The following is a 15068-nucleotide window of genomic DNA, read 5'->3' on the forward strand; positions in this document are numbered from 1 at the left end:
TGGCCACTATAGGAGTGGCAGGGTAGGCTCAGATGTGAGTCCCTTGCTCACTGCACCATTAGGATTCAAGCAAGCCGGGCCGAAGACGGCTGCAATGCCAGAAACCGGTCCCCGGAAGCTTGTTTCCTTTCCAGTAAAGAATTGGCTTGGTAGTTTGGTCTGCCCTGTTCCCATGATGCACTGGGCCAGGGACAGACTAATTTGCATATAGCCAGGTTCTGAACTGGGATGGTGCAGTGAGCTAAAAAACGGTGATGGATCAAGCCCTGATCTTTTGACTGGGTATGAGTGTTCTGTTTAACTCAGATGCTCTGTCCATCACCACCCCCTTTTCTGAATCGTTTTGGCCACTATAGGAGTGGCAGGGTAGGCTCAGATGTGAGTCCCTTGCTCACTGCACCATTAGGATTCAAGCAAGCCGGGCCGAAGACGGCTGCAATGCCAGAAACCGGTCCCCGGAAGCTTGTTTCCTTTCCAGTAAAGAATTGGCTTGGTAGTTTGGTCTGCCCTGTTCCCATGATGCACTGGGCCAGGGACAGACTAATTTGCATGTAGCCAGGTTCTGAGCTGGGATGGTGCAGTGAGCTAAAAAACGGTGATGGATCAAGCCCTGATCTTTTGACTGGGTATGAGTGTTCTGTTTAACTCAGATGCTCTGTCCATCACCACCCCCCTTTTCTGAATCGTTTTGGCCACTATAGGAGTGGCAGGGTATGCTCAGATGTGAGTCCCTTGCTCACTGCACCATTAGGATTCAAGCAAGCCGGGCCGAAGACGGCTGCAATGCCAGAAACCGGTCCCCAGAAGCTTGTTTCCTTTCCAGTAAAGAATTGGCTTGGTAGTTTGGTCTGCCCTGTTCCCATGATGCACTGGGCCAGGGACAGACTAATTTGCATGTAGCCAGGTTCTGAGCTGGGATGGTGCAGTGAGCTAAAAAACGGTGATGGATCAAGCCCTGATCTTTTGACTGGGTATGAGTGTTCTGTTTAACTCAGATGCTCTGTCCATCACCACCCCCCTTTTCTGAATCGTTTTGGCCACTATAGGAGTGGCAGGGTATGCTCAGATGTGAGTCTCTTGCTCACTGCACCATTAGGATTCAAGCAAGCCGGGCCGAAGATGGCTGCAATGCCAGAAACCGGTCCCCGGAGGCTTGTTTCCTTTCCAGTAAAGAATTGGCTTGGTAGTTTGGTCTGCCCTGTTCCCATGATGCACTGGGCCAGGGACAGACTAATTTGCATGTAGCCAGGTTCTGAGCTGGGATGGTGCAGTGAGCTAAAAAAACGGTGATGGATCAAGCCCTGATCTTTTGACTGGGTATGAGTGTTCTGTTTAACTCAGATGCTCTGTCCATCACCACCCCCCTTTTCTGAATCGTTTTGGCCACTATAGGAGTGGCAGGGTATGCTCAGATGTGAGTCCCTTGCTCACTGCACCATTAGGATTCAAGCAAGCCGGGCCGAAGACGGCTGCAATGCCAGAAACCGGTCCCCGGAAGCTTGTTTCCTTTCCAGTAAAGAATTGGCTTGGTAGTTTGGTCTGCCCTGTTCCCATGATGCACTGGGCCAGGGACAGACTAATTTGCATGTAGCCAGGTTCTGAGCTGGGATGGTGCAGTGAGCTAAAAAACGGTGATGGATCAAGCCCTGATCTTTTGACTGGGTATGAGTGTTCTGTTTAACTCAGATGCTCTGTCCATCACCACCCCCCTTTTCTGAATCGTTTTGGCCACTATAGGAGTGGCAGGGTATGCTCAGATGTGAGTCCCTTGCTCACTGCACCATTAGGATTCAAGCAAGCCGGGCCGCAGACGGCTGCAATGCCAGAAACCGGTCCCCGGAAACTTGTTTCCTTTCCAGTAAAGAATTGGCTTGGTAGTTTGGTCTGCCCTGTTCCCATGATGCACTGGGCCAGGGACAGACTAATTTGCATGTAGCCAGGTTCTGAGCTGGGATGGTGCAGTGAGCTAAAAAACGGTGATGGATCAAGCCCTGATCTTTTGACTGGGTATGAGTGTTCTGTTTAACTCAGATGCTCTGTCTATCACCACCCCCCATTTCTGAATCGTTTTGGCCACTATAGGAGTGGCAGGGTATGCTCAGATGTGAGTCCCTTGCTCACTGCACCGCACCATTAGGATTCAAGCAAGCCGGGCCGAAGACTGCTGCAATGCCAGAAACCGGTCCCCGGAAGCTTGTTTCCTTTCCAGTAAAGAATTGGCTTGGTAGTTTGGTCTGCCCTGTTCCCATGATGCACTGGGCCAGGGACAGACTAATTTGCTTGTAGCCAGGTTCTGAGCTGGGATGGTGCAGTGAGCTAAAAAACGTGATGGATCAAGCCCTGATCTTTTGACTGGGTATGAGTGTTCTGTTTAACTCAGATGCTCTGTCCATCACCACCCCCCTTTTCTGAATCGTTTTGGCCACTATAGGAGTGGCAGGGTATGCTCAGATGTGAGTCCCTTGCTCACTGCACCATTAGGATTCAAGCAAACCGGGCCGAAGATGGCTACAATGCCAGAAACCGGTCCCCGGAAGCTTGTTTCCTTTCCAGTAAAGAATTGGCTTGGTAGTTTGGTCTGCCCTGTTCCCATGATGCACTGGGCCAGGGACAGACTAATTCGCATGTAGCCAGGTTCTGAGCTGGGATGGTGCAGTGAGCTAAAAAACGGTGATGGATCAAGCACTGATCTTTTGACTGGGTGTGAGTGTTCTGTTTAACTCAGATGCTCTGTCCATCACCACCCCCCTTTTCTGAATCGTTTTGGCCACTATAGGAGTGGCAGGGTATGGTCAGATGTGAGTCCCTTGCTCACTGCACCATTAGGATTCAAGCAAGCCGGGCCGAAGACGGCTGCAATGCCAGAAACCGGTCCCCAGAAGCTTGTTTCCTTTCCCGTAAAGAATTGGCTTGGCAGTTTGGTCTGCCCTGTTCCCATGATGCACTGGGCCAGGGACAGACTAATTTGCATGTAGCCAGGTTCTGAGCTGGGATGGTGCAGTGAGCTAAAAAACGGTGATGGATCAAGCCCTGATCTTTTGACTGGGTATGAGTGTTCTGTTTAACTCAGATGCTCTGTCCATCACCACCCCCCTTTTCTGAATCGTTTTGGCCACTATAGGAGTGGCAGGGTATGCTCAGATGTGAGTCCCTTGCTCACTGCACCATTAGGATTCAAGCAAGCCTTGCCGAAGACGGCTGCAATGCCAGAAACCGGTCCCCGGAAGCTTGTTTCCTTTCCAGTAAATAATTGGCTTGGTAGTTTGGTCTGCCCTGTTCCCATGATGCACTGGGCCAGGGACAGACTAATTTGCATGTAGGCAGGTTCTGAGCTGGGATGGTGCAGTGAGCTAAAAAACGGTGATGGATCAAGCCCTGATCTTTTGACTGGGTATGAGTGTTCTGTTTAACTCAGATGCTCTGTCCATCACCACCCCCTTTTCTGAATCGTTTTGGCCACTATAGGAGTGGCAGGGTATGCTCAGATGTGAGTCCCTTGCTCACTGCACCATTAGGATTCAAGCAAGCCGGGCCGAAGACGGCTGCAATGCCAGAAACCGGTCCCCGGAAGCTTGTTTCCTTTCCAGTAAAGAATTGGCTTGGTAGTTTGGTCGCCCTGTTCCCATGATGCACTGGGCCAGGGACAGACTAATTTGCATGTAGCCAGGTTCTGAGCTGGGATGGTGCAGTGAGCTAAAAAACGGTGATGGATCAAGCCCTGATCTTTTGACTGGGTATGAGTGTTCTGTTTAACTCAGATGCTCTGTCCATCACCACCCCCCTTTTCTGAATCGTTTTGGCCACTATAGGAGTGGCAGGGTATGCTCAGATGTGAGTCCCTTGCTCACGGCACCATTAGAATTCAAGCAAGCCGGGCCGAAGACGGCTGCAATGCCAGAAACCGGTCCCCAGAAGCTTGTTTCCTTTCCAGTGAAGAATTGGCTTGGTAGTTTGGTCTGCCCTGTTCCCATGATGCACTGGGCCAGGGACAGACTAATTTGCATATAGCCAGGTTCTGAACTGGGATGGTGCAGTGAGCTAAAAAACGGTGATGGATCAAGCCCTGATCTTTTGACTGGGTATGAGTGTTCTGTTTAACTCAGATGCTCTCTCCATCACGACCCCCCTTTTCTGAATCGTTTTGGCCACTATAGGAGTGGCAGGGTATGCTCAGATGTGAGTCCCTTGCTCACTGCACCATTAGGATTCAAGCAAGCCGGGCCGAAGACGGCTGCAATGCCAGAAACCGGTCCCCGGAAGCTTGTTTCCTTTCAAGTAAAGAATTGGCTTGGTAGTTTGGTCTGCCCTGTTCCCATGATGCACTGGGCCAGGGACAGACTAATTCGCATGTAGCCAGGTTCTGAGCTGGGATGGTGCAGTGAGCTAAAAAACGGTGATGGATCAAGCCCTGATCTTTTGACTGGGTATGAGTGTTCTGTTTAACTCAGATGCTCTGTCCATCACCACCCCCCTTTTCTGAATCGTTTTGGCCACTATAGGAGTGGCAGGGTATGCTCAGATGTGAGTCCCTTGCTCACTGCACCATTAGGATTCAAGCAAGCCTTGCCGAAGACGGCTGCACTGCCAGAAACCGGTCCCCGGAAGCTTGTTTCCTTTCCAGTATAGAATTGGCTTGGTAGTTTGGTCTGCCCTGTTCCCATGATGCACTGGGCCAGGGACAGACTAATTTGCATGTAGGCAGGTTCTGAGCTGGGATGGTGCAGTGAGCTAAAAAACGGTGATGAATCAAGCCCTGATCTTTTGACTGGGTATGAGTGTTCTGTTTAACTCAGATGCTCTGTCCATCACAACCCCCCTTTTCTGAATCGTTTTGGCCACTATAGGAGTGGCAGGGTATGCGCAGATGTGAGTCCCTTGCTCACTGCACCATTAGGATTCAAGCAAGCCGGGCCGAAGACGGCTGCAATGCCAGAAACCGATCCCCGGAAGCTTGTTTCCTTTCCAGTAAAGAATTGGCTTGGTAGTTTGGTCTGCCCTGTTCCCATGATGCACTGGGCCAGGGACAGACTAATTTGCATATAGCCAGGTTCTGAACTGGGATGGTGCAGTGAGCTAAAAAACGGTGATGGATCAAGCCCTGATATTTTGACTGGGTATGAGTGTTCTGTTTAACTCAGATGCTCTGTCCATCACCACCCCCCTTTTCTGAATCATTTTGGCCACTATAGGAGTGGCAGGGTATGCTCAGATGTGAGTCCCTTGCTCACTGCACCATTAGGATTCAAACAAGCCGGGCCGAAGACGGCTGCAATGCCAGAAACCGGTCCCCGGAAGCTTGTTTCCTTTCCAGTAAAGAATTGGCTTGGTAGTTTGGTCTGCCCTGTTCCCATGATGCACTGGGCCAGGGACAGACTAATTTGCATGTAGCCAGGTTCTGAGCTGGGATGGTGCAGTGAGCTAAAAAACGGTGATGGATCAGGCCCTGATCTTTTGACTGGGTATGAGTGTTCTGTTTAACTCAGATGCTCTGTCCATCACCACCCCCCTTTTCTGGATCGTTTTGGCCACTATAGGAGTGGCAGGGTATGGTCAGATGTGAGTCTCTTGCTCACTGCACCATTAGGATTCAAGCAAGCCGGGCCGAAGACGGCTGCAATGCCAGAAACCGGTCCCCGGAAGCTTGTTTCCTTACCAGTAAAGAATTGGCTTGGTAGTTTGGTCTGCCCTGTTCCCATGATGCACTGGGCAAGGGACAGACTAATTTGCATGTAGCCGGGTTCTGAGCTGGGATGGTGCAGTGGGCTAAAAAACGGTGATGGATCAAGCCCTGATATTTTGACTGGGTATGAGTGTTCTGTTTAACTCAGATGCTCTGTCCATCACCACCCCCCTTTTCTGAATCGTTTTGGCCGCTATAGGAGTGGCAGGGTATGCTCAGATGTGAGTCCCTTGCTCACTGCACCATTAGGATTCAAGCAAGCCGGGCCGAAGACGGCTGCAATGCCAGAAACCGGTCCCCGTAAGCTTGTTTCCTTTCCAGTAAAGAATTGGCTTGGTAGTTTGGTCTGCCCTGTTCCCATGATGCACTGGGCCATGGACAGACTAATTTGCATGTAGGCAGGTTCTGAGCTGGGATGGTGCAGTGAGCTAAAAAACGGTGATGGATCAAGCCCTGATCTTTTGACTGGGTATGAGTGTTCTGTTTAACTCAGATGCTCTGTCCATCACCACCCCCCTTTTCTGAATCGTTTTGGCCACTATAGGAGTGGCAGGGTATGCTCAGATGTGAGTCCCTTGCTCATTGCACCATTAGGATTCAAGCACGCCGGGCCGAAGACGGCTGCAATGCCAGAAACCGGTCCCCGGAAGCTTGTTTCCTTTCCAGTAAAGAATTGGCTTGGTAGTTTGGTCTGCCCTGTTCCCATGATGCACTGGACCAGGGACAGACTAATTTGCATGTAGCCAGGTTCTGAGCTGGGATGGTACAGTGAGCTAAAAAACGGTGATGGATCAAGCCCTGATCTTTTGACTGGGTATGAGTGTTCTGTTTAACTCAGATGCTCTGTCCATCACCACCCCCCTTTTCTGAATCGTTTTGGCCACTATAGGAGTGGCAGGGTATGCTCAGATGTGAGTCCCTTGCTCACTGCACCATTAGGATTCAAGCAAGCCGGGCCGAAGACGGCTGCAATGCCAGAGACCGGTCCCCGGAAGCTTGTTTCCTTTCAAGTGAAGAATTGCCTTGGTAGTTTGGTCTGCCCTGTTCCCATGATGCACTGGGCCAGGGACAGACTAATTTACATATAGCCAGGTTCTGAACTGGGATGGTGCAGTGAGCTAAAAAACCGTGATGGATCAAGCCCTGATCTTTTGACTGGGTATGAGTGTTCTGTTTAACTCAGATGCTCTGTCCATCACCACCCCCCTTTTCTGAATCGTTTTGGCCACTATAGGAGTGGCAGGGTATGCTCAGATGTGAGTCTCTTGCTCACTGCACCATTAGGATTCAAGCAAGCCGGGCCGAAGACGGCTGCAATGCCAGAAACCGGTCCCCGGAAGCTTGTTTCCTTTCCAGTAAAGAATTGGCCCTTGGAATAGAATTGCTCTGGACTTCTCAGGTCCCTTCAGTTTACTGCCATCAAGCAAGAGATTCTCAGTTGTGTTGATTAACTACTTTTCTAACTGGATTTGCTATTCATTTGTATACTCTCCTAATACTAAGACTGTGATTATTTTATTATAAAAAGTGTTTCTCATTGAGGGTTCCCCACAGTACTTCGTAACAGACAATGATATGCATTATGTGACTAGATTGGATGTAGAGCATTTGCAGGTTGCCATATACAGTCCTTCTTCCAATGGCCTTGTAGAAAGCGTCAAAACACAATCTCAAGGAAGGTATTCAACCAGCGCTGCCTGCTCACATGGATGAGTCTAAATTTCTGGAAGATAAGATGTGGGCATCCTCTTTCTGCAACTGGTGTGTCACCTTTCAAGTTGCTAGAAGGATGAGAGGCTAACACTAAGTTAATTCCAGGGTGGCAACAGAGTGCCATTTTGCCAAGTGTCAATGTGAAGAGTGGAGAAGAATGTGATGTATATAATAAAGACAGGTCCTTGAGAGAGAGCGAATGTGGTGTGGAAATAAAACATAGGGAAACGACTCTATGATTTGAAGACGAATGTGAAGAACAGTGAAAATAATGTGAATGATTGGGTTTTGATCAAGAAACCATTTAGGGTTGTGAAAGGAGAATCAAAATTGTAATTACCGGTCAAAGTAGTTAAAACAAGTAAAGCTTCTGTTCTGTTACAGGGAAAAGGGTGGTGGAATAAGCACAGAGTGGTTCCCATTTCTGACACCCAAGCTGAAATTGACCATCACACTTGTTCTAGCGGTGTGGTGAGTGATTCTATGTTATCTACGATTTGTCTTGTCATGGTGAGGATGCTAACAATTTGCTAACAAGAGTTTCTGATGTACCCACTGGAGAAATTGAGTATGGATCCTGCCTAGAAACGCCAATCACAGCTATTGGTAATGCAGAAAGGGAGTGTGACATTGTTAAAACTCGCAGTTCGTGAACTGTGAGACTCTGTGCTAAACTGCAGGATTGTGAGTTATCCTATTTTCTTATTTTATTGGGGTGTTAGTCATTTCTGGGTTTGTTTCTGTAAGGAAAGGGGTGATGTAGTTTTTGGGGTTATTTATGGTGATGTGGTATTGGATATATTATTTTTGCGTGTTGATTATGCAGAATGTTAATAGGCCATATGTCATTGTATTCTTAGGAACGCTGGGTTGGTTCTAAAATGGTCATGTGAAACCAGCAGCCTGCTGTTCCTGGACTGACTTGGATGTTCCTGCTGGTGTGGGTTTCTACAATTGGAATAAAGGAATCTACTTGCCAACAACTCATTGCTTTGTGAAATTGTGTGTTCCACCTCTTCTTACTACACTGTGCTCTTAAATACCAGCGCACAGAATGCCACAGCTAGGTCTTTTATTGTCCGCATGCTTCTTCTGTCCACTATCAAACACTCTATGGCCCTTTATCTCACTCACTCAGGGTCCTGCTTTTTCCGTCTTCCTATTTCTACTTCTTTCCCCTTTGTGTGTTTTGCCTCTCTTGCTCGTGGTCAATGTCGTGGAAAAATAAGTGATGGCCCCCAAAAATACACATTACTGGCCTTTTGTATACAAACATTCTCCAGAAAGTGAGTATCCCTCTATGTTCCTTGTGAACCTATTGGGAAAGAAACTCCCAAACACTCCAGCTATATACATCAAACATTTCACTGACATATCAATAATTATGATACGCTTACCAGAAACAGTAAATCAACTACTAATACACCAACAATAATGATCTAGTTTCACAAACCAAATCATGCTCATTGGAAACCTCAAAATCATGACTGGGAGAAGCACAGGCCCTGTTAGATTTTCAAGGACAAAACAGTGACATTGTGTGTATATTGCAAATTACATACACAACAAATGTTCAACTTGAGTCTGCATGGTAAACAGAAATTGGGAAGGCACAAGTTTGAATGTGGTTCTGTAGAGTATATGGAGCCAGAAGTGAACCCGTGTACACCTCAGAAAATGAGGGGGAAAAGGAGCAGGCAGGACACCGATGTTTAATTCGGGTCTGGAGAGGACATGACAGCGCTGCAGGCACAGTTCTAGTGTCGGCGGTCTGCCAACCCCACCCAAACATGAGCATTGCGTCCCCACCCCTCCCCCCACCAGTCCCCAGGTCACAGCAGAAGGTCACGGAGAACACACCTGTAAGGTGCTTTTCTCCGTGCTACCAATCGAAAATTGTGATCTTTTGTCACTTTATTTACTTTAATTATTAGTCAGAGGCCAGTAAGTACCCTCTAGAACACATTTTAATATGCATTGTTGTTTTAATTACTGTTTTAAATTGTACTAATAAGGAGAAAAAATACTGGCTTTAGGTGATTTTCTTTATTTTTGTACTGGCTGAGACATCAAAATACTGGTCATGCCAGTAAAAAAACAGAGCCAGGTCGCACCCCTAGCTCCTGTCTGAGGTAAGCTGCAATTGGGTGATGTGTGTTGGGGGCGTGAGGGTATGGTTTACAGGTCAATGATGCAGCAGATGTAGTGGCACCAGTGCTCAAGGCTGCAAATGGATTTCCTCACCTCAATTATGACTTTTTCTATGTGGGAGATCTGGGAGTGCAATAATATACTGATGGATATATAGGATGGGGGCATGTACTATATTATTCAGATAGTGGCATACAGGCATCATTGGATGAGCAGCCACAAGGGAATCGTACATCTCTGCCTTTTATCTAAGAAATAATACTGTATTTCAATGCCAACTAGAGTATGTGTGTTTATCTGTCAGATGCTGTGGTAAAGTAAATAGCATTGTTTTCTCAAGTGAGATGGATGTTTTTCGATCATCCTTCTGCACAGGAAGTGGCATTACTGAAATTCCCATAATCCATCTGCACATAAAGTTACATCCCATCATCTATCTGCATAGGAAGTGACGGTGCACAGACATAATATTGACTCCACAATATCGAATGGACAAAATATCGAGTTTTAAATATCGTTTGGAGAAAATATCGACAGGACAGAATATCGACAGCCAAAATATCGTTTTTAAGGTAAGTGAAGTAATATCGACTGTAAATAATATCGAAAGTAAAAAATATCTTTTTTTATATAATATGTAATTATTTATAGTGTTTTTATGTTATAATATGTGTGAAAAGTGTCATTTTATGTTATAATTATTTTTAATTAATGATTGTTTTTTAAATTATTGTGTAATTTTATTCTGTAGCGGGTTGTGGGTTTATAGGGGAATAGGGTGGGAAGTAATTTAATTATAATTAATTAAATATGTAAATTTATTAATTGGTAGTAATAATTAATTAATTGGTAATTAAATATTATATGCTAATTATTTAAAATTTAATTGGTAATTTATTTAATTTAATTGATTAATTGCTAATTATGTAAATTAAAATAATGTATTTCCTGGAGCGGGTTGTGGGTTTATAGGGGAATAGGGTTGGAAGTAATTTAATTTTTATTTATTAAATATGTAAATGTATTAATTGGTAGTAATATTTAATTAATTGGTAATTAAATAATATTTGTTAATTAATTAAAATGTAATTGGTAATTAATTTTATTTAATTGATTAATTGCTAATTATGTTAAATTAAAGGGGTATTTTTAGGGTTCTGCGTCAGTTTTTAGTTTTTGGGTAAAGGGGTATTTTTAGGGTTCAGGGTCAGTTTTTAGTTTTTGGGTAAAGGGGTATTTTTAGGGTTCAGGGTCAGTTTTTAGTTTTTGGGTAAAGGGGTATTTTTAGGGTTCAGGGTCAGTTTTTAGTTTTTGGGTAAAGGGGTATTTTTAGGGTTCAGGGTCAGTTTTTAGGTTTTTGGGTAAAGGGGTATTTTAAGGGTTCAGGGTCAGTTTTTAGTTTTTGGGTAAAGGGGTATTTTTAGGGTTCAGGGTCAGTTTTTAGTTTTTGGGTAAAGGGGTATTTTAAGGGTTCAGGGTCAGTTTTTAGTTTTTGGGTAAAGGGGTATTTTTAGGGTTCAGGGTCAGTTTTTAGTTTTTGGGTAAAGGGGTATTTTAAGGGCTCAGGGTCAGTTTTTAGTTTTTGGGTAAAGGGGTATTTTTAGGGTTCAGGGTCAGTTTTTAGTTTTTGGGTAAAGGGGTATTTTTAGAGTTCAGGGTCAGTTTTTAGTTTTTGGGTAAAGGGGTATTTTTAGGGTTCAGGGTCAGTTTTGGGTTTTTGGGTAAAGGGGTATTTTTAGGGTTCAGGGTCAGTTTTTAGTTTTTGGGTAAAGGGGTATTTTTAGGGTTCAGGGTCAGTTTTTAGTTTTTGGGTAAAGGGGTATTTTTAGGGTTCAGGGTCAGTTTTGGGTTTTTGGGTAAAGGTTTTTTTTAGGGTTCAGGGTCAGTTTTGGGTTACAGGGGTACAGTGTAAAAATAAAGTAAAATTAAATTTACATTAATTTAATTTAATGAAATGAAATTAAATTAAATTATATTTAAATAATTTTAAATAAATTAAATTAAAAAAAATTATTATATACTTACCAATACTTACGTTGTAATGGTAGTGCGTTGTAAAAGTTGCGTTGTAACGTCATATATCCACTGTTGCACTCTTTGCAGTGGGAATAGTAATTTTTACTCTTTTGTATTTGTACGTTAATAATATTGGCTATTATTTAATTAAATTTTGTTACTATATATATATATGTTTTAAGAAATATGATTAAAAAAATATTATTTTTTTACTTTCATTAATTATTTAATTATTAAAAGTTATTTTAAGTATTGTTAATTATATTTTAGTAATACATTTTTTATATTAATGTAATTAAACATGGTTTTTAATAAAGTCGATATTTTTTACAACTATATTTTTGTTAACGATATTTTGTACTCGATATTTTTGTACTTACCTGTTTGTACATACAAACTCGATATTTTGGTTGTAGATATTTTCTCGTCGATATTTTGGGTAGTCGATATTTTGGTAGTCGATATTATTTCAGTGATCCGGAAGTGACATCACGCCTCCCCCTTCCCTTGGAGCTATTTAATGGCTGCCACAGCATGGTTGCACAGCAGACGTTCTCAGCGGTGCACAGACAGAATATCGAGTTTTAAATATCGACATACACAAATATCAAGTTGGAAATATCGACAGCAAGAATATCGTGGTCTAGGACACTGACTTTAAGGTAAGAAATATCGTTTTTGAAAATATCAAAGTCGGTCACACCGTTTGCAAAAATATTGTTGTTTAAAACATCGATGTTTAAATTAGTGTTATGAATTTTAGTAGGTATTTGAAAGTATGTGAGCTATTTTTTGTATAAGTATTGCTTTCGTTTTTTGATATAGGTGTTAAATTTTGAGTAGTGATAAATTTTATGTTAATTAGATTTTGCGTTTAGTTCTGTAGCGGGTTGTGGGTTTATAGGGGAATAGTGTGGGAAATAATATATAATTAATTATTTAAGTTTTATTACTTAGTATTTATTTAATTTAGCTTTTATAGTGTTAATTATGGGAATTAATGTATTATTAAATAATTAATAATTAGTTTTTAATTATTATTAATGAATTGATAATTATGTTAATTGTTTCATTTTTGTAGGAGCGGGTTGTGGGTTTATAGGGGAATAGGGTGGGAAGAAATTTAATTTTAATACAGTTCATAATAATTTTTATATATTAATATTTATTTAATTTATATAATGTAGGATGTTTTTTCATTAATAACTTTTTTTATTTGCTAATTAATTATGTTAATTATGGAGGTACACTTTTTTAGAAATTTAGATGCGAGTTGTGAATTGTGTGGTGTTATAGGGTAGGAAATAAAAAATATTCATTTTATGTAACAATTAATATATATATATTTTCTTTCTACGAGAAATTTTATTGTTGACAGTCAATATGAGCCCATGAGCGGCCAGGGCAATACATCATATACATAAAATGGCATTGATAAAGATGTCAACATTTTACAATAAGTTCGGTTAAGAATAAAAGATACAAGTGTCCGAATCAAACAAAAGAAAACATCATAAGCCATGAACAACAGTGTCACAGCGTACATCCTTCTAATTTGTGGTAGTGATTCCAATCGCCACATATCAATGTATGAGCAATTAATCTAAATGTGCATACCCAGTTGCTGATCATTACGGCAAATATTCGGCACAGTGGGCTGGAGGGAGAGGTTCAAGATATATACATCGCTTCCATATTTTGGGATGTTTCTGGGGACATCCCAGCGCTTTGAAAATCGGAAGTTCCAGCCCTATGGAGAAATCGAGGCCTCTCTTCCATGCCCCGACAGATGGTGGGAGAGTCACCTTCAAAGCCCAAGCAATATCGCGTTTCGCCTTCGTAAACCCCAGAAGCAGCAGATGCATTTTGTACCTATTACCTCCGATTCCATCGGTAATATCGAGCATGGTTAAGCGTGGACACTGCGGAATATCCCACCCCAAGACCTCAGAAAGACAAGTCAATACCCCGCTCCAGAACCGTGATAAGGTGGTGCAGTCCCATATAGTGTGAAGGAACGTGCCTTCCACCTGTCCACAGCGCAGGCACATTGGGGCCTGCATGCCAAAGTCTGTAACGTGTAAAGTAGACCCTGTGGAGGTATTTAAATTGAATAAAGCATAGGCGCGCTGCAATGGCCGCACCCCATGGGGATGCAAGAGTCTCCATTCAGTCATCTTCATCGAGCGGACCTAGGCCTTCCTGCCAGGTCTCTATGGTCCTGTGTAGTGTGTTGTGGCTATTAGTGACCAGGGTGTGGTATAGCGCTGTGATTTTGTGTGGGCCCATCGTACCCATAAGCACTTTGGTCTCAATGGGGTTGAAATCGGGGATGGTGTCTTGTCGCGCAAGATAAGGAGATAGCACGTGGCGAATTTGAAGATACTTGTAAAAATGGAATCGGGCATTTGGAAGTCGGATTGTAGTTGTTGAAAGGATTTAACGGTCTGGCCTTAGAGAATAGCCACAATCATTGAGATGCCTATGGCATCCCAGCCCGCAAACCCAGAAAAGTTAAGCAATTGCGGTAGGAGGCCATTGCGCCAAAGCGGGGTCTCCTTTGTAAATTTGCCCCACCGCCCGGTCCTACGCAGAGTCAGCCGCCAAGTCACAAAGATGGTCTGGTCGCAGGTGGCAGCAACTTGTGAGTCGTGCTGGCATGCAGAATCATGTTCCACAATTTCTAGCCCATCAGCCAACGTTCGAGCGGATAGGCAGTGTCACCGTGATCCCCAAACCACCAAACATTAAGGATAAGGAGATGTGATGGGGCATGATACGACTGAATAGCTGGGGACGCAAGGCCCCCGCAGTATGTGGATTGAAAGCACGTTCGTAGCGCGACCTGTATAGTGCCCCCCCCCCCTGAGAAAATGACTGAGGGTCGAGTTTAAGTGCAGAAACCAGGCATGTGGTTTAGTGTAGGGATGATTTTGGAGTTGATATAGTAAATAGGGCAATGAAACCATTTTGAAGCTGGCCGATCTGCCAAGCAGCGTCAGTGGCAACTGCGACCAGGAGCTCACCTGTTGTTTAATCAGGGGTAGCAGTGGGGCCAGGTTTTTACTCCAGGAGCAGGATTGGGATGAGGACAAGAACACCCCAAGATATTTAAAGCCATCTGGGGCTACTGTGACCTGCTGCACCCAGGTTCCGAGTTGTTCACCACCAAATAGATAGTTATTGGAGGCATTGATGTATAGACCAGAGCTTTTGCCAAAGATTTCCATTATACGAAGCAGGCGTGGACCAAATCAATTTGGACGTGTAAAAAAGAACAGCACATCGTCTGCATAGATTGCTATGCAGTCATATACCTCACACGACCACACAAAACCATATATTTGGGCATCGATTCGCACCCATGCCGCGAGTGGTTTTATTGCAAGTGCAAACAAGTATGGAGAAAGAGGGCATCCCTGCCGAGTACCTCTTCCTATACGGAACGGCCGTGAACTTGCAACAGCGATTCTTTTGGAGGCTGTAATGTTGGTGTACAGGAGGCGAA

The sequence above is a fragment of the Lissotriton helveticus genome, chromosome 11 (genome assembly GCF_964261635.1).
Source record: "Lissotriton helveticus chromosome 11, aLisHel1.1, whole genome shotgun sequence".
NCBI classification, from domain to species: Eukaryota; Metazoa; Chordata; class Amphibia; order Caudata; family Salamandridae; genus Lissotriton; species Lissotriton helveticus.